Source organism: Vanessa tameamea, chromosome Z (assembly GCF_037043105.1).
Source record: "Vanessa tameamea isolate UH-Manoa-2023 chromosome Z, ilVanTame1 primary haplotype, whole genome shotgun sequence".
Classification (NCBI taxonomy): Eukaryota; Metazoa; Arthropoda; class Insecta; order Lepidoptera; family Nymphalidae; genus Vanessa; species Vanessa tameamea.
In genome coordinates this window covers 11,385,757-11,413,082 of record NC_087341.1, presented here as the reverse complement: position 1 = coordinate 11,413,082, position 27,326 = coordinate 11,385,757, and the positions used below count along the sequence as shown (strand labels likewise).

Below are 27,326 nucleotides of genomic sequence, written 5' to 3'. Positions count from 1 at the left end.
TTGAAATTTAACGAATATATACTTAAATTAGTTTTACTATGATAATTACGTTTTGTTTTAAGATAACATGTTATTTATATTGTTATAATTAAAAATAATATTGTTGTTTACGTCATTGTAGATGACGTGTTGATTGTTGGCGAAAGTCGCAGGCGGAGATACCGGGCCCATTGTCTGTGCTGAGTCACTGGCGGCGCTCGCGCAGCTATTTCTGTGCGTCCTGCGTAGGCGGTTGCGGTGTACGCGGTACGTCCACATCTCTCATTTTTCAGACCGCATAGAGACACTCTTTTGTTTCTAAACGCAATCCCAATTTGTAATAGTTTCTCTATCGCTAATATTATGATAATTTTCAAAGTTCAAGCTGCATATTAAAATAATTTTAATGATAAGCTATTTTGTATAAATAGTGTGCTGAAATACATATTATAATAAAATGTAATCACAATTGATTCATTTAAACTTATGTTGGCAAAATCACCGCTTTAATAGACATAAAGGATACTATGAATATATAAAACATACTTCAAATTTCTAATGTAAATTACTAGTATGAGGATTTATATACTGTTACATGATACACATTTAATTTCATACTAAACCACAAACAATCAGCCGCAATCCCTAGTAAGTAATTTATGGAGGATAACTTTTATGTGTTAAAAGCTCAATCGTGTATTATATATTTTTGAATAAATATTCAAAGCAATTTTATCGTCCTTAATAATAATACAGTGTACATACAAACTAGAACTTCTAGTTGCCAGATTCGCTTTCTCGGTGTAAAATACTTTTTTTCACCAACTACATCGAAACCATCTAAATGAAATGTTACAGTTTTATTTTCTTAAGATTGTCAGCTTTTTAATTATTGATTCTTACAGGTGTAATAAGTTTTTCATTTGAAGCTGGATTCAAACAATAATCTATTAATAAGACAGACTAAACCTGTTTCAAAGATTCGTCAAATTTAATTAAGAGTATTCATTGATAGATTTACTAAGTACTTCGCGTATAGGATGTAAGAATTTGAGTAGTCCATTTATATACTACAAATATCTTTTGTACTCGGATCTCAATCCGTGTTTAGTAACAATCCTCGGCAGCATCGATAATAACGAAATAAAAACATTTTTAATGAATTTGTGACGATAATTAATAATAATGAGTATTAGTAAGAGCCGTAGTGTAAGGGCCGTCGATTAGTTTCTGTTCATTAGATACATTCCCGTTTTCGATAATTGTCTTTTAATATTTTGCCTCGTCGTTGATTCTAAAGCGGTTGAGATTATATTTTTAATAATAAGTTGGTTTTATATTTTTAGTCGACAGCATTGTAATTTAAAGTTCGTGAAGTTCAATATGAGAAATAACAGTAGTTTTGTATGAGTTTCTATCCAAATAAGCGGACGATCCACCTTACCTATACCCATTTATGTGGAATTCGTACCCATTAAAACTATTGCGACGATAGTTTTCGGCGTGCCGAAGAACACTCGATCCGTGGATCGAGAGGCTGCAGGATCGAGTCGCCATAACGCAACCGTGATCCCTCTCATGCTTTGCTCTGCTCATTGCTCTGCAAAGTTCTACTCAGGGGACAATGGTAATCTAGCCTATTCGCACCCCATTCGTGCTTACGGCAGCGCGAGGTCACTTAATGTCCTCAGACGAAAAACCCGCTAGGAATGTTGGCACTCCGCAGTATATTATGCGATATCCCTGCACTATGTGGGTCGCTATTCTCCGCTCCGCCCTTTTCAATAGAGCGCTAGTTTTCTGCGACACGATACAGATATAGTCGAAGAACTACGCTAAAGCGGTTGGCGCAGTAGCAACATGATCGTAGTATAATTCTGGACCCATAGTGGATGGCAAAAGCTTTACATATATAGGAACTACAGGGTCTTGGAGTACAAAAGTATACATTACTTTCTGAAATATTACCATCCCAGCGACCTCATTATATTGTGTAGTAACTAATAGGTAGTAGTTATTTTGAATTATGATATTCTTATGGTATATACGGTGTACTATTTCGAAATATTATGCTTGTACTTTTCTTTAGGAACGTTAGTACTTTTATAACATTGAATTTGTAAAATCTTTTCTATACTAACCGTACGTTAAGAAGGCAATAAGAGTTCTTTTCCGTTTATTCGGAGTTACTGAGATTACTTTTCTGCAAACTCTACCGAGTAGAGCGTTGTTAATTAAGATCTTTATAAATGCAGTTTAGGTTTCTTGCACCCTTTTTATATTATGAAGATAAATTAACGTTTGAAGATAGCTTGCAATTAGGAGTTTTATTTTAATTGTATTAGCAGAAATCTTTTACCTTTTTAAATTAGATAACACAATTTATGAAAATAATAATTGTGATTAGCATTTATTTTCTAAAATTAACAAATATTGTGGACGAGTTAAGCATAAGATTGCACCGCGCCTATCTCAACAACATGTTTCAACTGTCTAAACGACTTTGATATGACTCATAACAATTAACTCAAATCGATTACAATACTCGTGGTACCTAATCCAATTATATTATTGATTACAAATACGCGTATAACATAAGTCACTAATACGAATTTAATGCGGCTATTTATACATTGTTATACCGTTGCAATGTGTATATAGTTTTTTTTTAAGAAATCGATGTTCTTATCATCGGTACATTGACCCATTCTTAATTCGTTGCATCGCTAGACAGAGGTGTGTTATCAACTCTCTTTTGTGGTTTTCGCTCCAACGTAACAAATACCTTCTTTTGTGTGATAATTTTACATATATCATCTCGCATTGATAAACCTGTGTTCACTTGCTATTTTTGTATGAAACTCCGTGTCCGATTTGGGTTTGATATAAAAAGAAACCATTGTATAGGTTACTTGGGATATTATCCGACCCGACCCCAGCAATAAAAAAAAATCTAGGTTTTACAAAAAGCCTAATATATACAAAATAATCAAACTAATAACTGTTTTTAGTTATGTGAGAACTAAATACCGAATATATTTGAGCTAAGTTAAAAAAAAAAAAAATTGGTAATCATGATACGTTGTGACTAAGATGACTAGAGAGATACATGCGTGAGTATTGACACGTCGCGTCGTTCTTCTCATATCAACTTTCCAATAGCTTGCAGCGATGACCGACGCGGGTGTGCGGACTTCAACTTTAACGCGCGTTAACAAATCGCTCACCAATGCAGAGTGAACAAGGACAGCCACTTTATGTGACACCGTGAATCATGATGACGCAGTATCGATTTATGTCAGGCGCTAAGCACCTTTGTAAGATAGAAATTACGACTTACAATTTCGTTATTAATCTACTAACTTGTGTCTTATAAAGACCTAGTCCTAGTCCTAGACCTGTCTCACCAAAAGAACAAAACTTAATTATTTTTTATCGGCATCAGCTATTATATCAAATGCTATCAAACAAAGTATCATGCTGTGTAAGTGTTGAGTATATAAAACGGCAATTGTATGTATCGGTGAATGCGGGAAACGGGCACTCGGGTTGAAATACTCCCAGTTGCGGTACGGTGTGAGCGCCATGCCATCGTAGGAATAAGGTGGCGCGGGCCGCGGCGAGGGCGAGCGCGGTCGATGAGCCCAACGTAGAGGGCAGCACGGAGCTGCTGCGAGGTGTGGGGAGACGCTCCCTCGACCCCGCGTCCGCTACACCTCCCCGTTTGCTTGCGCATACTGTATAGCCGCGCCGCGCGCTCACTAATGCGTCATATCGCTAAGCAAGTTAACGTGTGTTTGTACGATCCGCGAAGACAGTTCGCGCGCGCCATGTGAACTTGTGTTGACTTATGTATAATTGTAAAAACGTAATTCGTGGTCTCGAAATGCTTTTCTCATTTTTGATTTTTAAAATATGGACAGTGAATTTGTTGCATATGCGCAAAGAGTGGTTCACGAGGTTGACGCACGTGTTCAGCTTTCGCTCCTGAAATCGAGTAAGTTTCGAGATGGCTTATTTTAAAGTGTGACTCGTTACTGACGTCGGCCGATTTGCGAGATAGTTTGGGGCGCATTATTTTAGCTACGCCCGGCGGGCCCCGGCGCCGGCCGCCCGGAATGCGGCCTCCGCCCCGCCGCGCGTTGCCGGCGCCGAGAGCACCGCGCGTAGCGTAATAAATAAAGGCGGGGCACCGCTGCGTGCGCGCGCACCCTCCCGCGCCCTCCTCGCCCTCGGGTCATTGACTCGGGCTCGGCCACCGCCGCTACAACCGTAGCAGTCGACGCTGCTGAAGACAACAATTCTAAAAAGCGGTAGTACCATGCTCTTGGCCTCGGAACTCTGTAGGGCCTCAATATTTCCAATGTCAATGCCGTTAGTTACGCGTCGCCACAGCGGAAGTGCTACACCCTGCATGCGTGACTCGTGAGACGCCTCGGCGAAGACATCACTCAGTTAAGTACCTGCTATATTGCAGAAGGGATATTGACCTCAATGATCACACCTGGTGCTGTTAATATGTCTTTCTTCAACTTGGGACCAGAGTAAGTACTCGAAAATCTTAATTAGGACGGTTCGATTAATTTTTATTTCATTTTAGTGGTATACTTTTTATAATTCACTTGTATTCTGATAATTTATTTTGTCAGTTGTTTTAAAAATGCTGGACGTGCCTAATTAAATAGCTGGCGTGTTTAGTTGCTTACCTAAATAAGTATTTTCACATACTGAGTATTATATCCATAGCTTTTGATTGACTTATATTTTGAATTGTTATCATGAATGCCAGCAAAATCCGTTATATTTTATAACACGGAATACTCCTCTTCGTGAAACTAAAAATAAAGCGTGAACTTCCCGGTTGAATGGCGTCGTCGGCGCGACGAGCGCGGGGAGTGGCAGGCAGCCATTGCCCTCACCCGGTTTGTTTACAACTCAGAACTCGGGAGTGGCGCGCTGCTAACTGTACCCTGAGTACCAGTGATAGGGTATACAATTGCAACATTAGGGAGCGAGCGTGGCTTGCGCGAGCGCCATCTGCGCGCGCTTTATTAAAATAAACTGCCACCGACTGATAGAGTCCCTTTATAAAAACGAGCTACTCGATCGCCAGGTGTCATGCGACCCTCGGTTGCGATGAAGATGCGTCTAGTGTTAGGTCAGTTATTGGCAGGGAATAATAAGTACAGAAACCCGTTTTAGTGCCAACGACACTACGATGCACCATGAGAACGTTACCTTTAGTTAGCGTAGTTTCTTGCAGTTCGTCCACGTGTATCGCGTCTGCACCTGCTAACACGCTCACCTTAAAATTTGTATTGTGTAGCATTGAGAGTTCGGATGATTTTACTTTCTACATGATCTAATCATTTACTTGTTGAAAATGACAATTGCTTATAATTAAAAATATTGTTCTTAAATAAAAACGTCAGGTGACTAGTGTAGATATTAAAAAATTAACAGTTTTACTTTTATGACATACAATTAACCATAATCTTAAAAAAATAATCTACTTGCGTCGGGGGCGTGACACATTGATGGCGTTCTGCTTCTGCGTCGGCTTGCCGGGCGGCGAGGGCAACAAGTTGCGGCTCGGTCGGTAAAAAATTGCGCGCGCACGTCCGGGCGACGCATGTTTTGTCTTCTTCGCTCTCAAGAGAAGCCAAACGCACGGAGCGATAAATTTTATATTGTGATATACGCTTCGCCGACTTAATGCAATTATAGCTTGCGGGCGCACTTTTCACCCATTGATGACCCTTCTACTTGCGCTTTCAATAAATAGAGCAAGTTAAGCTTTCTTACTCTGATTAAATATAATATCGATTTAAAGTTATATTTCATACTTAAAAACGGATAAGAATTCAAAAGTACGGATATTCATATAATAAACAGTATTAAACCTGTAAGTAAGGTTATTATCAAGCTACGTTATGCGGCTATATGCGGTTCAGAATATGAGTAGATCGTGTGAAGTGGAGTGTAACTGAACCGCAGCCGCGCTGACACACGCAACGTTCGGCATGCGAAGAAAGCTCATCTCGCGCGCTACTGACTCGGAATATAACTTACTAGATGGCGCGCATTTTTTGTCGATTTTAGTAGAAGGATTAAAAGGTTTCTTATACGACTGTTAAATACCTAGTTTGTGATAAAATTGATTTATAATATATTTTCTTAATGACATTAAAGTGTTTAATTTCTAAGTACTTGTTGCTAAAGTAATATGTATTAAGGTCTTAAAATTATTATATGAAAATTCGAGGTATTAAATCGATACTAATTGTATGGAACAGCAATATCTGCTTCTGTTGCATAAATTTATAAAACCATTTCGTCAACTAAAATTTTTAACTGTTTTTGAAAACTTCCGCTGTAATTGAGTCAAACTTTAATTAATGTTAATTGTTATTATATGACTACCAATGCCAAGCTGATAAACTCACCCCTGGCGACGGATGCAGATGATTACGTAAAATGAATGTTACATATTTCGAACTTTTTTTAAAAAACATTCTATTGTACAATTTGCGTTATCGCAGTATTTTTTATGATATAGCTCTCATGGTCAGCGCCTACCGAGAACTTTAGTTTGATGTTCGTGACATGGTACCGAATGCCCGCATTTGAATACTTAAATAAGTTTTGTATGCAGATCTTCACATGAAGTTTAGTAGTAGCTCTTGATTTACAAGGCTGTTGGGTAGAACCGAATATTTAATCATTATAATATGAATTGATGTCGATGTATCGACTCGACTCATTGGTTAAAACTTTTGTATTTAGAATACATTAAAAATATCATATGAAATAAATTAATTAAGTAAGATAATTTAGTCATTTTCATTTAAAATATTTATGATTAATGTTAATGTATGCAAAGTCTCAAAAAACCGGACGAAGAATCACGCAAGGCGTGTCGCGTGACGTTCCGTTACACCAAGTAGAGCGGCTCAACACGCAATTAACATAGCTGACGTGACCGCGAACGCGAATGCAGCGAGTCCACTGTCGTCCACTCATCCAGATAACGGTTATTTATCCTCTTGTAACTATCAACACTAATTTACGACCGCCAAAATTGTAATCACATTAATTAATATCTTATGTTTTGAAATTGTTTGACAGAGCGTACACATAATATCTACTATTTTATATAAAATCTTATGATAGCTTACAGTGTAAGTATATATCAGTTTTTATCTTAAAACATTTTGTAATCAAATATGAATTGTAACGGAAAATACAAAAATGTTCAAACGTAGTCATGATTTGACTTTGTAAAAAGTTTTTTCAAAAGTTAATTGTATGCCATAAGCTAGCAAGCCACTACCTGAGTTGGGATTCCTTTACAAAAGTTATCCCAAGTTATCACAAAAAAATCGAAATTACGCAATAGATTTTCTCCCTTTTTTACTTATACGCATTGCTGAATGGTAGAGTGCGATGAACAATCAATAGGAATTCTAGGGAAAAAACGTCGAAAAAAAATTTGGAAATCGAAACAAGGGTCTTTTTGTTGTTAGGGTTCAATAGTTGAAATCATTAAAATTGCCTTCGGTTCGTCTGTTGCAACATTACATTTTCTTGAGTTTTGAAAAACACTTTTAATGTAGATATTCTTCATGTGTTTTATAAAAAATAATTAGCGTTAATAAATATTAATCAAAACAGACGATTTGGCCTTTTTGCTATATAATTCGCTTGACTTATATCAGTGTTGAAAGAACGCGTGGCAAAGACAAAGCTGCGCAAGAGTGCGTTAATATTCGGGAAGTTTTTGAATATTTTTAATTCTGAATAATTAATTAAGAAAATAAAATAACCACAAGTAGGCCGCTTTTATATGTACATAAATTATCATTGTTAAAGTGTAAACTCTGTTTGTAGATGTAGCAGCCACATGCCAGTTACTGCGAGGAACATGGTGAAAACGGAAATAGAGAAACTGTCAGTAACAACAAGCGCTAGCGAATGCACGCGTAATTTACAATGAAGGTAAGGTATTCTATGTTATTAAACAAGAATTTAGTATTATTTATTTATTTATTATTCTAGTAAAATAAGACGATAAGTATTAAATAAATGCCAGTTACCATTTGATTATCAATAAAAAATGCCGCACGAAACATAGCAAATACAATTTTAACCGCCAGAGCATACGGTACACTATACCATTTGGAATCGGAATTAAATTAAACAAAACATTCATACGATACAAAATATTTTATATAGTTGTACTGTAAATGTTAGAAAGATTGTGAAAATCGAATAATAACAATTGTAAAAGCCGACGATTCTGTTTATAATTTTGGAAAGTTGCCAGAACAATTCCTTCAATAACTGCGTACAATCAACCACATGGCAACCGGCTAACCTCCTTGAACCAGTTATGTCTTTTTTATTTTTAAATCATAAATCTTAGCCATACATAACAATCTTTTGTCTAAACCAGAAAAAAGACTGCCGATAATAGAACACTACCTCGCCACTTCGCTTTCGAGATGTGCAAAAAATGCTATTATACACCTGCCTTTAGAAATCAATTGCACGTGTCCAGTCGAACGAAAATATCTAACGTCAATAATAAATGATTCTTAGCAGTTGAACGTTAAAAGCCTTGGAAAATCCGGACAAGCTATTAAATATTCGATATAAAATCAATAGCGGACTCGGACAATATGCGCCGTTTATATCAAGTAACGGTTTGAAGCTATCCGTATGGTTTGTTTAGTTTAATCATTGGGAATATTCTTATGTCCTACAGATGAAAGCGAGACGCAGTACGAGTGCTTTATACGATAACAACCGTATGACGTATATGTGTTAGACATACGACAATGTTAAAATATTTTTCTAACCTTAATATCGCCTTAGGTATCTAGTATCTACACATTATTTATCCTTATATATTATACATAAATTAGTATATTTTATGATAAATATTCTTTAACTTTTCTTTAACGCGAGTTAACACAACACAAATCGAAAGTCAATTATTATTGAGAATATTTTATGCAAATTTTAAAAAGTTATACATGAGTTTTATATAATATTAGTAATAACTAAGAAGTATTTGCTAGCAGTAGAAGTCATGAATGATATACTTTATGCAACTGGCTACTTGTATATAAATATATAAAAGTTATTTTTATCTGTATTTATACTACATATAAGCATAAATAGTACAAGATATGATTTTTTTGATAAGATTGATAAAAAGCTTATTTGTATTATTATTTATCTGGATACCATTTAGGAATTTATTTATTTTTAATAAAATAAACTAAGCAATGAAAACACAAGTAAACACCGAATTGTAGTAAACAGATTTAAATTAAATTTTAGGTATCACGATACATTACGGCGGTCATACAGCTGACAACGAAGGTGAACGCGTTTGTTTACTTATTTATAGATAAAAACACTGCAATAACAATGTCGATTGAAACAACATGCTGAATTTTATTTTTTAATTCATTTAAATGTATCTTTTGTCAATGTTAAGTCACTGTCTTATTAATATTCATATGAAAACTAAAATCCTGATATTCAAAGGTATAGCGAGATACACGAGGTATATACGACATTTTGCTCTTAACCGGATGTATTAAGTTTCGCAAAAGACGCAGTGGGACTTGAATGGCGTCGGTTGTAAATGATGGCGAAAAAACAAGTGCCGTTGAACCCACGGCGAATGCACCGCGGCCGTTAGCTTATCCGAGGTCAGGACGGATCGCCGATGAATAAGCATGCCACTCGAAATATGCATAAAAAATCAGCTGATTGTCTGCGCTGTTAATGACGTGGTCTGTTTATCCTCTTTCTAATTGACTTTTCGTTTTATCGCTCCTCATTGACTTAATTTCATTCGTTGTGTGATTAATTATATTATCTCATAATCATATAATCAAATAATTACGGCTATAGTATTGTCACAAATGGCGCTTAACCATCTTTTAATGTTTTAAATCAATATAAAGAGAGACGTACACAAATTTATTTCGTCATCATTATTACCATTGCACCTATAATCCTTTTATGGGTGATCTTTACTTGTGCGTTAATGTACACGGAAATGAACAAACTAGTATTTTATATACATTCGGAAATATCATTTCCAACGTGATATTAAAAAGGTAAATTAATTAGATAGCGAAGCTCCGTTATTGGTCCGGAGCAACGAATAGCAACCGTTCTGATCGCGCATGTGCGTTTCGATCGATTTCTGAATGTGGGAAGCTTTCCTTTGTGCGCGTCAACTTCTACCATGTAGTTTCCAAGAGCACGCGGGAGTGATACGATGCTTTTCAGTTCAAGCATTCCCTTAACGAGTTGGTTTCAATTAATGTTGTATATTAAACTTATTAATCTTTTGAGCGCGTTGTGGAACACGGTGCCTTTCTTTCATTTAAACATGATGCCTTTTTTTAGTTAAAAAACGAATGTAAAAATTAACTTGTAAATAGATTGTGATCAACAATTTTACATGAAAAGCGAAAAAAATATAATAATTTCTAAAAATTATTAGTTAATAAATGTTATTTTATCTAAAAATTACACACTAAAATATACTGAATGAAAAAATAGTAGGTATATAATATAACAAATTTTAGTGCATCACGATTCACGATAAATTTTCATTGAATTGTAGCGCTTTTGTATAGGCCGCAGGTCAAGGTTTCTGATTGATATTCGTTGCAAACTTGATTCAATATTTTGATTTTATATATCAACATAAACGCACATAATTTACCTCGATATTAAATTTTATTTGTATAATGTATAAATCGAATTTAGAAGCATATAGGACAGTACATATCTAATAATAATAATTACAAAGGAATAATAATATTAGGTATGAAGACAATAAATAATAACAAACATTGTGAAATATAATTATAATATATCATTTTTCATGAATTGAAAATATCAAATAGATAATGTATAATTCATTACTTATAAAAGACAGATAACATTTTATTTAACATATGTTTAGATAATAATAAATTCGGAATTTAGTAATATAAATTGCGTTCTGTTAAAAAAAGATATGTTATAATCATCCTGTAAGCCTGAGGAAGATAGTAAATGTCAAAATATTGATAAAATGAATATTATAAGATTATTTAAATATCTCTATTTAAAAATATATATATAAATAATTCAGCTGCTAAAGAACTGCAAAACAAATAAGCGTTTGTTTTTCGAAAATCTTTTTCAAATAAAATAATTTTAATATAAATATTCATATTAACATTAAATTAAAAAAATAACAACAACTCGAGTCTGTTTAAAGCCGGTTTCATAGCTACGAATATATAAATTAATGAGTTGCTTTTATATATCCTTTGAATCATAACTATAAATAAAGGAGAATAAACTGTATCTTTCAAAATATTTCTTCTTTTATGTCTGCAGGTAAATAATACCGCGAAGGACAAGTGAACTAATTAGGCGTTGTAATTAGCCTCGGACCTGATTGGTAAGTTTTATTATATTCTCTTTATAATAATTGCCTGTAGTTACACTAGTTTTTATAAGCTGCCAATGCAACATGCGATTTGTTTTATATTTTATTGTATATAAAATATGTGCGACTGATAATGCCCTGAATTATGCTGTGCGTCTTAGCAATTTTAGTTGTATATGTGTTAAATTTAGGGTATTTTAAAATTGGAATCAAAGAATATTTTTCCATTGTTACAGATTATAAAAACTATCAACACGATTCATTCATCCCGCCTCTGGTGTAACCGACTTATGAAAAAGTTAAGAGAACAAAGAAAATAAACAAACATACCAGGTAAATAGGTCTTTCTGTACTACTCTTTAAATTATGGTATATAATTACTTAGACTAAATTTTAATTTGTAAATTGCGTGGTGATGTTTTTTGCTAAGCGAATTTTCAATATGCTCGTGCGATTTCTTTGAATTTAACCTTTTTCTTTATTCTAATGGTTAACATTGGATAAATATAAAACATACTATTGGTAATATTGTTTTCACTATCCAAACTTATCCAGTTGAATTATTTATTTTTATATCGTTACAGTGAGCCTTGCGATCGCTATCAACTTGATTTTTTATGTCACGGTGTATCGGAAATAAAATTTATGGCCATTACGTTAAGGGTATCGAACGGTTTGAATGGAATTAAAACATTTTGACAGCTTCCTGTACGGCGAGAGGTGCTGCCATTTGCCATCATCGTAAAGACGTCGTCTTGACCCATCAATGCTAGACAGAAGATAGTTGCCAATCAGGTAGGTCGAATAGCTGTTTGTGGGAGAAATATATTCTGATTTATATTTTAATAAATCTTTGCATATATTTCACCTCAATTTATATTTTTGTTACATTTATTTTGATTAACTGTTGTTATTAATTGCCAGCGAGTTGTTTCATACAAGCATATGCGATTTTCTTTATTTAAAATCAGGCGGTTGGGAACACAGTGTGCCTTAACCTTAACTGATATTGGATTAATGTTTATACATTTTACATTTAAATAATGCAGTATTAAATCATACATGTATAAAACTGTTGATGTATGATGTTTTTAAAATACATGAAACGCTCTGTTTTTGTTGCTTGTGTTTTGTAATATTTTAAGTCAATGTATTATTATAATAATATCGAATTGTTCAAATCGATACTATTATAATAATATATGTATTTATTGAATTTAAAATTAAAATGTGCATTGTTCAAAATATATTGACAGGAGAACTACAATTTGTTAACAAGTATATTTATAAAAACTTTTCCCATTTATTTTAAATATTTCTTATTTAATATATATACTAAAATATATATGTATCGAAAGTGATTAGATCGGGTTACTTTATTTTTACATAGATATTTTACCAAAAATACAATACGAAAACTATTCAATAAAGAAAATATTGTAATATGTATTTGTAATAATTCTTAATATGCTGATCAAGAAGAGTTAACGCTCGTGGAAAATAGTTACATTACTTGTAACATTGTGATCCCTGGTGTGTCAAGAACCTGCGCGGGGACGCATATGAATTGTCAAATTTTCGGTATTCTTATAGACTTTAGATCCAACGTTATTGTCAGTGTTTAATATTATATAAATACAATTGTCAAAAAAATGAAATACAATAAGTTTATTAATTTTTTATCTGTACTAAGTTAAGAGGAATTTACTAGTAAAATATCTAAGTATTAATTGAATACATTACTTACACCGATCTCACAGAAAAAGACGGTAGAAGCGATAGGCTTTTTTCTATTTTTAATATACATTAATTTTCATATAAATATATAACCGGTGGATTTAAAAGAAAAATATAGTTTCTTAATATTTTATTACTAAATAAATTTAAAAACATAAAAAAATAATGTATATGACAATAAAATATCATATCTATCTTTTTACATTCTTGACGTCCGAGTAGTATTTAAATTATATTATAATATTATGTGAATTAAAATCAATCTTTATTCAAAATAATTCAAAAGGCACGAAATATAATCTAGGGCTGACATTGGAGATTTTTACCATCAAAAAATTGCTTTTGGCACTTACTACATTTTCTTCTCGCGAAAGACTAATTCCTTCGTCGCATGTCACGGGTATTTAAACATATATCCGTCTCCTAAATTAGTCGCTATACATATAATGTGATACAAATAACAATTCCGTACTGCTAGCAACATAGCTGGCAGCTCGGGTTGAAGCCACAAGAAAGAATCAAATAACTGGCTTCAGGAAAGTTATTTAAAAATACAGCTGTAATTTCTTTTTATAATAAGAAATTCTAGTCAATATTTTTTAAAACATAAAGTTTGTATTAAATTAAAACAAACAGTTATTTCTTATTTTCCTACAATCAATCTTTTAAAGTGTAGGCTTCTTATTTCAACTTGCATTGTTAACAGCTAGTTATAACTTACAAAGTTTCATCGGCATTCCATTGAAGTTCTTAATTGAATAAAAGTTATAAAATCAAAAAGCGAAATACAAAGTTAGCAGTATAATTGTTAATTAGTAACTGCTCGTTATTAAATTAATTTTAAAATGTAGTCGATATTAGTTTTTTTTTTATTTCGATTATGCATTCGGGTTACTGCACACGCGGACAAGCAGATGGAAAGACAATGGTTACATATAAAGAAAATAAAGTCCAATTTAGTGGAATTTATGCGTAATGGCGAAACGAGTACATTATTTTTAGTCGAATACAAAACGGAGGTTATCTTATTCGGCCTTATTTTTTTATTGCGTAAATATTTCTCCGTAATTTTGCCGATAGTTAGCGGATTTTAATAATTCTTTTTTTTATTAAATAGATTTTATACGAGCTTGTTGTGCGGGTGATCCGTCATAACTTCTAAGAAAAAGTAGAGTAACTAATTGGGCTTAAATATTGGATTATTTTGTTTTTTGTAAACAAAACATTGGAGGCTTGTTTTTCTTTTTTTTTAATTTATTTAAAAAAAAGTATTATAAAGTGCTATCTTAAGTTTTCTTTTTTAACCATAATAATAAAATAAGATTCTAATTATTTGTGGTGCTTACCTGGATTTGAATCCGCAATCATAGAAAGCAACACCTTTAATGTGTGTATAATATGATAAACAGTGAAGATTAGATTTACGCACACAGAATCGCTTTTAAAACTGATAGACGTATAATTCGAAGTCGATAAGTTTATCTAAATAATAACTAATTACGTAATAGCTTATCATTATTCTCTGATATTAAAGTCACTATATCAAAGAGAATTGTAATATTGGCTTAATAATTTTAATATATAAGCAATTAAAGATTGATTATTAAATAATTTATTTAACTTAACAATGTTTGCCCAAACACTATTATCAACATCAAATGAACAGATTTGATAAATAATAACAAGTAAAGTTTAAATAGTATACAATAACATACGTTCATTAGTGTTTGTCGAATAGAATCCGACTGGATTGAAGAGATCTAAGGCATTAACCACCAGGCCTCCACAAAATATAATTCCTATATACTTAGCTAATCAAAATCAACATATACTAAAGTATATTCAATTTAAAGTAGGCTTTTACAAGCTCTTTTGAATAGTTATTCAACCACGGCTGTTTAAAAAAAATTATAATAAAAAAAAAAATTAAATAAAAAAAAAAATTAATAAAAAAAAAACGTTTGAGGAGAATGTTTGACGCCGACATTGTTGGATAAAATATAATAATAATGTTAATAATATAATAATAAATATATACATTTAAATAAAACACTTCGCACGCGCACACCAGAAGCTTACTTCTGCAATTAGTCGTGGGCCAATTCTTTATAAATAACTAATTTATAAAGAGTACTTAACCGGATTATATAGAATATAACAAAAAAACAACTTCAAATTTTTCTTCAAACGAGAATTTTACTAATCTACCAAACAAAAAAGTATTTGTTAAATCGATACATAAATGATGGAGTTTTATAACTACCTTTTTGAAGTCCGTTAAAAATAAACTAATTGCATTGTAATGTTATATCCATGTTCAGATTTCATTTTACCATAGTACCATAGTTAGTAATATGTTTTAGTTTTGCTTGAACGATGAATAAACAAAATATGTGTCCGTCACGGGACGCCCGGCAGATGAAATATCGTAATTGATTAGAATATAAATAATTTAATATTAAAGAAAACCAATAAATAATTATAAATAAAATCTATAAATATAGTGTTGTTATTAAAATAAATGTTTTTTTTTTATACAAAAACATATATATAACAACGAAGTATAATTATAGTGTAAGCTTGCATGCTGCAGGCACACAGGGAATTAGGGAGTAAAAACTCAAAGGGGACATGGCAAGAAATAATATGCGTCATGACGTCATGACATTTTAATGTTACCTGTGGGGGTATTTTTTACATAAAATAAAAAAAAAGTTAAAATTACCGAACACACGTATATGTAGATCACACATACCCATAGAGAAATAGAGTTGTGAGAATGTTTTTTTTAATGTATGCACTATCAAACGAACTATACGTTGCTACACTGAGGCAGAATTATTTAAATATATATTTTTTTCATACCAAGTCTGACAGCTACTTGAAATCAATCATTGTAATAATTTAGTAATTATTTAAGATACTTTTTTATTGTTATTTGTTCATATTATATATACATTGAAATATAATATTATACAAGATAATATATAAAGCAAATATATCATATGAATATGAGAATAGTCAATAGAATTGGAAAACCAAACACGCGATACTCTGTTACCGTAGCCTCACTTGTTTCTTATGTATTTTTTATATAAACGTGTCATGAAAGCGAAAGTTATAGACCAAATTGTAAAGCGTAAATAGTAATTATGCTTTATTAAAAACGTTTAAATTACAGTTATTGGACGGTAACGAACCACAGAAAGTGAGCGTTATTCTAAGCTTCATAAGTAAGTACATGACTACGAAACTATTTGCATGAAATATAAATTTCATGTCTATAAATATAATACGAAAAAATCATGTAATGCATAAATTGATAGGAAATTCTAATAATAAATTTGTTACGAACATGGTATACGGTACCTGTAATACGTTTTTTACAAATCGATTACAAATGATATTGTTATATAAATCAATATTTTGTCGAGGTTTAAAAATGTTTATGTTATGACGACGGCGTCGGAAATGTTTACATGTCCAAATATTTTTAGAAAAACGAATTAAAAAATATATCAGTAGTGATCAAATACAACAAATATCGTGCTGATCTTTAACAGAGATAACGCTTATATAAGTACGATTATATAAATGACTCGCCGCCCATCCGAATTGGCGCGAGTAAAATTAAGATAATAGAATTTGAATGATAAGATACAAACAAACATTAAATCTAGCGAACGCTTTTCTTCATATGTTTTTCGATTGCCTATAATGTCACAAGTATGGTCGGTAGGGCCCAAAAAAAAAATGGAAAAAATAAATGTTTTTTTATTAACCGACAACACCTAATAATTCATATCTTAATTGCTTTGATAAGTATTATACAATTTGACAAATAAATTGAACTAAACTTATGCGTCCATTTTTCATTTTATTATGTAAAATGTACATATAAACTGTCACGGCCTTATTATATTACAAAAATCTACTAAATGTTCTTGTATCTTTTATTATAATAGCAATGTTCACTTGGAAAGATAAAATCACTGCATTCAAAAAGTATGCATCACATAGCTTAGCCATTTAGTCCTGAAACAATGAACTATCGTACCACAATATGAGAGCTTCATATCTATTAGTCTAGCCGTACCTACACTAATATTAAAATGATACGAACAACGACACAACGACGGACAAACAAAAGTTACCACGTTTTAATATTAGTATGATATGCTAATTAGGCAAGAAAAAAAAAAAATAATCTAGTTAGTTGAAGCAATCAGGCTCAGATTGTAGCTGTACAAATATTTGTGAAATTCATAATAAATAAGACAATAGAAATACCATAATACAATTTATTGTTTACAAACAAAGTTGTAATGGGGTCTAGCGATATGTTTTACTGAACATGAACTATTAACAATTAAATATATATTGTGTAGCTTGTAAACAAACGTATGTAGGTAAACTGTTGATTAAATACCTACGCATTTCTCGTAAAATCATATTATCAATTAACACATATATCCAATTTATCATTCACTAAAATGAGTCATTGGCATGAATGTACTATGCACTGAATAGTACTAGCATTGCACTGTTCGCAAAATTGCGTTGAATGTATTTTCGTTCAATATGAAGCAAGCGATTAAAGGCGTGGCAATGCTCGTTGCTGTGCGTGGGTGAATTGATCAGAATTTAATCCGCCTTTACAAAATGTACACATGATATAGACCATAAATACTTATAATGTTTAAATATCTATTATTTAATTAATTATAATTGACATTTGAATTCTAATATTTCTAACTTCATAACTAATATTGTTTTAGATGATTACTTCTCGTAATTGTTAATAGATTTTTTTGTAAATCTAACATTGTGTTTAATGAATTAGAATTATTATTTACATTGGCTGTAACCATGTGGCCCCTAAGTGACATATTAATTCGTTATTATTAAATAATGTAATCAATAAATATTAAAAACAAGAAATTATAAACTCATAGATTATCAATTCTAATAGTGTACGTTCAACCTCGTGTGTTTTACTTTTTTATATAAATAAAACATTCTATCGAGGATTTATGAGTGCGAGCGGTTTCATAACGTAATGGACGATGTGACAACGCCCAAGACACCAGCTGCCGACAGTTGCTCTTTGCCTCGTGAAAGACTCGGGTAGTGAGATGTCCATGTACATCAAAAATTCTCACTACCTTGTCTTTCATGAGGATCGAGCATATTCCTTCGTTTTCAAATTATGAAGAACACGAAATTTAGCTATATATATATATATATATATATTATGTATATTTATATAATTGTTTATTTTATAAATATAACAGTAAATTATATCATGACTGAATTGTATTTATAATGTAATCTAAAGAAAACAATTCAGAATACACACAGACTTTATAGTCGTGTTACGGTTTATGCATTTGTTCTTAATGGTCAAATCAATTTAACGTACCTAAAAGTATTAAGGCATTGTCTAGGCGATATTGATTTTTGTTACGTTTGATGCTATACGTTAGCCGTAGACAGACCGACGAGGTGTACCAGTCTGGAATATTAAATCGTACCACTTCATTTCTTGAAGGCGCCTCGTTCTTTAATTACAGTAATACTATTAAATCTTTATAATAGCTATCTTATAACTTAACGTATAAATATTGAAATAATAATATAACATTCCCAGAAGTAACCTCAAAACAAATATTGAGATCCGAAATAGTATAAACGAAATTGATAAAACAGTGTTTATAAGTTAATTAAATAGGCTAATTGGGAATAAAAACAATTACTATTATATAATATAAAAATAATCGTCCGCAAATACACGTCAATAAAGTACATTAAATGTTGAACTTCAACATGTTTTTATATATATATATATATAAATATTTATTTATTACACAACATTTATCACCGAAGTTGATAATTGGGGACTCTCATTAAAGTCATGTTGTGCGTAGGCGCTCAGTCCGTATAATTAGTATTTTTATCGAATTACCCGTCTACCATTTAACAGTGCGTATCGCATTATCGAAATAAACTGCGTTATATGAAAGTCGCTTTCTATCTGAAGGGAGATTGTTTGGTAATCAATAAACATAGCGAGCCAGTAACTATTCAATTACATATAAAAAAAATACATGACATACATTTTAAATGACAAGTTTTTTAAGTATCCTGTGTTACACGAATAATATGTTATCAAGCACCATTAATTAAACTACACACAATAATAGTCCATTACATTAGTATAGACAATTCGAAGATAACGGCTTATAACCTATGAATGTTGCTTAGAGGATGTTTAGTTGAATAATACTTTGTTCTCTTCTTTCGATTGCCAAATCAATGGTGTTAGAAAGAGAGAAATCAGTGTTATTTTTTGTGTTTAACTAAACATCCGTTATACATCGTTTATAAGTAAGACTGTAATTCTCGAATTGTTTTATTTTTGCAACTAATATCTACCATGGCTTAAAACTTTCAACACGACAGTACTTTTTTTGTTTAACCAATTCATTTCAATAAACCTAACTTTTGTAAAATAAAACCACACATGCATGACATAACAGATTTGTAACGTTCTGAAGGCTACAACATCTCTTTTAATCAATCGGGCCCTCGATGCCCATAAGTCTAGTATGAATGGAAAATGAATATTCACACTCCTTCACAGTCAGTTAGACTATTAATAACGAATCTGTATTTAAATTTATTTATTTTAAATTATAAAGAATAATGTCAGTAATATATACAGATATTTTTAAGTATATTTATTATGTACGTGTATTCATATTTTTGTATTAATATATTTATTATGCTTCTGATAATTGCGCACAAATGTGCAAAGCATATTTCGTTATAATTATATCCTATTAATGAAGCTTTACAAAACATAAATTAGCAACTTTTGTGTTATCAAGAAGCGTTGGTGATATGTTATTTCTATTGGACCAATGTTGTCTAATTTTTAATAATTTCCCGAAGATTTGCGAACACAGAATTTGCTGACTATTTCAGTGGAAACGCACCATATAAACATTTCCACATATATGCTTGAATTATGTGCAAACGTAGTTTTATTTATTGTTTGCTTATTTTTAGTAAAACATACATATTGTTGACTATCTTTTAACAGGAGAAAAAAGTAGATTCACAAGTGTTGCTATTTACTTTAAATTATTTAGTGTAATAAAGAACGTTCAAGAACTCGAGCTAAAATATTATTAAAGTTAGTAATGCTATTTGTTAAACTTAGCACGCACTAGTCGTGTAAACAGCACGAGGTTTAGGATGTACAAGTATGTACGACTAGGTAAATTTGTTCGACGGGGCGTGATTACATAAGCGATTTTGTAAAATTGAATAGATTAAAATATATTTTAGTTGTTTTCTATAAACAATATCACATTTTTATGCTACTTACACTGTACTTACTTACTACTCACATGGCTCGGGTACGTAGGACCTGCAACTTTTATAACAGGTGACTGACTGGGCTTTACGCTATTGAGAATTTGAGTTTTCCATTCAGACGTGAATAGTTTCCAAAGTAAAAGTTAAACATACATTAAGAAAGTATTAAAGTTTTAAATATTTAACATTTAATTAAATACAAATGCGTAAACTCATCAAAGAAATGAAAAAAAGTGTATTCTGTGTTGTTTTTTTTTATTATTTTTTTTTTTTTGTAATTAATTTAAGATGCAAATATAAATACCTTATTTAAAATTGGCAGTTTGTTATATATAGTTAATTGTATTATCATACAAGCTTTTATTTAATAACACCAATTAGCGAGCGTGGGTTATCTTGCAAATTATTGTTAAATTAGATTTAATACTATGAAATTTTGCAAAAACTGTTCGTGCTAGCTGCACCAGAATGCTAAATATTGTAATTTGATAAAAATCAGTTCGAAATAAAAGCTTGTTGTTTTTATTTGGTGCATTACATTAAGTACAATGTGGTTATCATAGTAAAAACATTATATTTTGTGTGTATTGTTCTTAAAAAAATATGTGTGTATAATTGTAATATATGTATGTGTGTAGATATTGCTATAATTTTCTAGTGCATTTATGCTATTTAGTAAATGGAAATAATACAATATTTATTCACTTAATAAAGTAATATGGTCTATATCAGCCATTCATATTCGTTAAAACATGAAACAAAAAATTGTGACGTCTGTAATCAAAAACAATATAAAAAATCGAATACTCTCTAAATCATAAATATATACGTGACTTGAATATTACCGATATATGATATAGTTTAAAAGAGAAAAAATAATTCTGAACAGTATATATAAATAATTAATATGTATTATATGACTACGGCGAAAGTAAAAACAGACAGATAAATCAATGCCAATAATAACTAGTAAGGCAAATATTATTTGGTCGACAATTAGTATTTTGAAAAAAAATTATTAAAAATATACATCGTCAGTGGAAAGGAGGGAACGATAAGTGGCAAAATTGTACTTTTCGAAAATGCGATTCAAAGTAAATCCTTAAAGCCTCATTTCCCAATACTACAATTTTGACGCTTGAGCTATTCTTCCTTTCGTCTTACGTTATGTAATATAATTTTGTTGGCTAGGCTTCCTTGAGAATATCCGCCCTGGTCGAAACTAAGGAAGATATCACCTTCGTGTCACAAAACATTTCTCACCTATAATATCAGTATGGAATAACACAGTAATGTCTCCGTCTACTGAGAACTATTTTCTTTATTGGACCAGATTAATTATTTATACACATTTAAAAAAAAATCGCATCTTTACATCTATTTATTTAAAGCTGAATTTAGGTCGGTATGGTGTTTAACTGTTTAAGTGTATTCCCTTAACATGCCATTAAGTTCAGTTCATTTCGAAACGGAACAGTTTGCACCACAACGGTTCAACTTCATACAATTAGTAGTTGGAAACTAGTCAACAAGTCAACAAAACCGATGGTGCAGGAATCGGTAGAAAATGAGGTTGAAAGCTAAGTTTGCCAGTCGTAATATCTCTTCTGAGTGTCGCATGGAGGGGGGTGTTTAAAGTGGGACGACGATACTACCATAAAAAGGCGTATTCGCGTAAACCACCTCGTGGAAGAGCTCAAGAACTCGCAACGAATTTCATCACACCGCAACTATTTTTAAATCAGTTTACGCTTGTTTAAAGTGTTTAAAAATTTTATTAAAAGACGGACGAAACAATTTTAAATAAAATATAAAGACAAAATAAAATAGATTATTAATATTTATTAATGAAATTAATTTTAATGATAAAATAATAATTAATTATTAATAATATTAATTTTATTTTTAAAAAACCTACCGGCTTAGTACAAACACGAACCATGAAATGATATCAAGATTTTTTAGAAAAGGTTATACCAATGCTACAAAATTGTAGCCAAAAATCGTTGACTTTTATGCAGTATATATAAATTTAGTATTAAATGATTAGTTTCTTACGTGTTTTAATATTTTTAATTAGTAAAAAAACAAACTACCCGCTTCCTTGTTATAATTTACTTTCCAATCTGGCGCATACTTAATATTTATTATTAAAAAAAAAAAACAATACAATAACAATAAAATAATTCACATATGTATTGTGTATATTATTTTATATCTGGAATTAATAGATTCTTAACATGTGCATTTAAATTTTTTTAAGTTTTATGTTTTGGCATTTATAGAGCGATTATTTTAATTTTAAACAGAACAAAATCCTTAATCTCTTAAATATTTGTTAATTGAGTTGTAATTTTAAATCCAAATAATAAAGCAAAAAAATACGAGATCATTTTAAAAAATACTCTTTAGTAACAAGTCTAGTAATATGGGTATATTATAATAAATTAAATTTTATAATATATATTACCGTCCCGACTTCGTCTGGGTAAAATAGGAATTTTATTTCTTTCCTTATCGTAGCGTACATAGCAGTTCGATCTTGACCAACCACCCAATCAAAATACCTACATATATAAAAAAAACAGTCGGTCTAACTGTTCGGGAGGAGTTCAGTTACACACAATGCGTACATAATCTTTGAAGCAAACGAAGTAAGTATAGTTGTAGTATAGTTTATAATTTTATTGTTAGTTTTTTGTGCACACTTATAGGCAGCAGTGGGCGTTCATCACGGTACATTTGACAATATAATAGTTATGTACCTATATTTATTGGACATAGTTTTTTTTCCTTAAAGTGTTATTTTCCTTGTTATGTAATCGTTATGTATTTTTATAATAAACGCTTATATAAAGAAATACGTCATGCTATAGAATATTAAATGTTTTCCAAAGAGAAACGCTTATATAAAAGAAACTTGTACTCTTGATAAAAGTTGAAGTATATTTTCAGAAAGTAAAATTTGAAATTAAATGTTGGTCAATGTTATCTTTTAACACGGAAAAAACAAACAATTGTTAGTAATTTAAAAAAAAGAAATTCCCCTTCTGCAATACTCTGGTCACCATAATATAGTATTCATTTCTTAATTAAATCGCGGTATTTGGCACTGTGAAATATTACTATCAATAAACTTACGGTCGAAATGTTTGTACACAAACGTGTTTCTATGTATAATTTTCCCTTTGTTAAGTAGTGGTTTAGAGTTACGCTGCGTAATATCCGCAGTTACGAGTTAGTCATAAGTTTTAATTAGACGTTAAAATGAGTTAACACAACTAATCATCCATCTAAAATATTTAATGAAACGATAAGAAAAAATATTTTTAAAATAAAGTCTTAAAAAAACTTCATAAGTATAACCGACTAAAAATTATTTAAACAAAATTGAAAGCGGGCAACTTCCGTTAAATTAATTATAAAAAGTTGTTTTACTTTTATTTTAGACAATGGCTCCATGTATTTTTATATTAGCAGTAATTAAACTTTGCCTAACATAAGTTTATTGCTTATATAAGCGAGAAGTGAATGCTATTTAAAACAAAAATGTCGCACATTTATGTACGCTCGTAAGTTCTACTTCTTCGGCGTAGTTAAAAATAGTTTTCAATCGCATGCAAATAATATTTTAAAATAAAATAATAATGATGGTAAAATAAGTTGTAAAGTGGTCTACTTCGAGTGACTTTTCAATTAATTGGCATTTTAGCGAGCAACTTAATGTAGTTCGCACTCTGTGCGCGCTCATTAAAAAATTTCCCTATAAGTTATAATTTTAAAAAAGGACCGTACTCTACTTCTTCTAAAAATAGTTTTTAATTGCATGCCAATAATTTATCATCTATTATCAAATTAATTAATTACTGTGATAAATGTAATTATCCCCGAAAAACACCAAGACGAAACAAGAAGTAATAGATTTTTTTATAAAATATTTTTAATGGTTATGTTTCTAAAACATAATTATTGCGCTTTATGTAAATAACATTCTTATGTAAATTTCCGATTAAATGAAACGCCAGGTTCGTTTCATCACGAGCTTCGATCATAATCGGCTTAATACATGCAGTATATGTACTGTATATGTACGCATTATTCTAAGCTCTGGGATTGATAAAGGCTTGATCAGATCAACCAGAAGCCCTATGCACAATGGGTATGAGCTTTGCGTTTTGTGACACTCTCGATGTTCACCATATTGTTTACGAATGTTGCATTCAGTGTTGTCATCTTAATATTAAAAGATAAGCGATTTAGAACAAATATAAATGTCTTTAAATTATATTTGTAAAGATAAAAATACGGTAAATGTAATATAAATAAGTAAATAGGTACAGGTTTTTTCGTAGTTTGTTATTTTTACGATACATTTTTTTACTCATATCTTAAATTAAAAATAAATAAAACGTACTGATATTTAGCATGTTTGATGTTTTTCAATTTACGCATATACACAATCAAGATGGTTTTAGGTCTATGGGAAAAGTTTTTACTCCTTTATGTATTTTTTTTATATTCGACATATTGTTTTTTTCTGTCAACTATCAGCTTAATAAAATATTAAAATGACTGACTGACGTACAACGAACTGCCTAAATTAGTGGTTCTAACAGAATGAAATTTTAACCGGAAATCTTACTGGAATGTAGGTAAGCACTAAGAAAAGATTATTGCAAAAGTCTTCTCCTAAGAGGGTGAATTGTAATGTAAAAGTAAGGAAATTTGGGGTCAAAATCTATATAGATATATTCGTCATTTTTGGAATTTGTAAATATCGAAATCGCTGTTTCTACAGCGCATGAAAATTTATTACATAAGAGCGTGAAATTCCGGAAAGGTTACGCAGATAGTGCGACATTATCTATATAAAATGTGGGTATGACTTTTTGGTGGATTCCTGAATAATATTTCATATGGGATATCCCATCGCGTACTCGACAATTGTATATACGAATGTTACATTATTAATGTACATTTAAATTTAATAAATACATACAAAATATAAATATTAAAAGTATGTTTATCATTGCTAAAACATTTAAAATATCTAATACAAGAAGGATTTATAGTAACGTGGTTATATTAAAAGAAATGCTTGTCACGTGACAATAGCCCCAACCAGCTTCCATTGAGAAGAATATTGCAATGCTTGTATTTTCATAGTTTCATAACATTATAATTTATGTGTGTGGTCTTACGCTTTTGTAAAGTACGACGGGATCTGTGACAAGTCCATAAATGTTTTTGTGAACATATTGAAAATTCTATTAAGCTGGAAAGTACGTATGTAATAATACAATCGAACCCACTTGACTATAAATTAACATATTAAGGGTATTAAAAATAACAAAGCTATCACTTTGACTTAAAATTTAACTTTTTTAGTAATATGTGTGTTTAAATACCTGAAATTATTTTACTATAACTGCTTGTTTCTGTTACGTGTTTTCTCGCAAGCTGTCTATAATGTCTATATGATTTAAATATTTATCTACGTGTAGCGTTTTCAGGCATCGAGACTGAATGTGGTCTTGTCATCAAAGTCGGTTTGTCATAGGTCATAACGTAACTATCACAGCCAGCTTTGATGAGCAAGAACGCGTTTACAGCTCCGTCGTACTCCGAGCTCCGTGTTTTTGACATTTTACAACGCCTCTATTATTTCCAAGTTAATAGTACTCTGGCCTAGCCTGTCAAAGCGGCAGTGAAATGTCTTACCGTCTCATATCACAGCCACTTTGATGTGGTCGGTTTATGGAGACCTTTAAACGTGACAAGAACCTAACGAGAGGAACGTTGTATGGGTCTCGTCTGTGGCCCATTCGTAAAAATGGTTGTGCAATGGTACATAATTCATATCACAGCCATTTTTGACGAGTTGGGCTGCGTGACAACTCATCTACTCACACTGTAAGCTGCGGCCGATAATCACGTACGAGTGTCGCTCTCAAAGTGGTTGTGATGTGTTTTCTATTCATATCACAGCCAGCTTTGATGAGCGACAATCGACGTATACGATCGTCCACGTGGAAGTTCTGAACGATGATATCCGAAGAGCCGAGGAGCAACTAGGGAGCCGACAAAGTGGTTGTGGAATGTTCTGTATCCGCATATCACAGCCAGCTTTGTTGACTTCGTTGTTGCGCTTTATCGTCTTCACTCAATATTGCAACAAGGGTTAATTTATTTGAAATCTTTTTCGAGTCTATGTGACGAACGGTGTGTAGAAATTACCTTATTTAAAATGTTTATTTTATTCTAGCTTTATATATAATTCATGTTTTAGAATTATGCAAATGCGCTAAGGCAAATAAATTACTGCCTTGTACTTTATAAATTCATTACATTTTAGTTATCTATGTGATTTTAATATATGTTTTAATTTTTCAGATCACTAATTATAGTATTGAACGGGAGTGACGACCTGATTGAAAACAAGAAGAATTTTATTTGAAATAATAAATAATAAAAATAAAATTGTCTTTATTTACCAGATCCTTTTTGTTAAGATGATATGTATAGGTTTCCGTTAGAAATGTTTAGGTAGATGAATTTTAATATAATGTTATATGACATAATAAAAACCACTTCACCTCTAGGCTTTAATGGAATTAATTCAGTTACAAAAATAAAATATAAATAGTGAAAAATTATGCATTACGTATGTTTGAATATCTTAGAGCAGAGCATAGAATCTGATCATTTCTTTTTTATAAATAGAACTAGCTGCTTTCCGCAGTTTTACTCGCGT

General features: G+C 31.3%; 1 long non-coding RNA gene across 1 annotated transcript; it reads left to right on the top strand.

Moving 5' to 3' along the window:
• Positions 1–3,562: 3,562 nt before the first annotated feature.
• On the top strand, positions 3,563–27,041 carry LOC113396276 (uncharacterized). Its single transcript, XR_003368734.2, has 6 exons — positions 3,563–3,976; positions 7,870–7,977; positions 11,401–11,464; positions 11,689–11,785; positions 12,155–12,247; positions 26,966–27,041. It is a non-coding gene; the product is annotated as an uncharacterized LOC113396276 (long non-coding RNA).
• Positions 27,042–27,326: the final 285 nt, after the last annotated feature.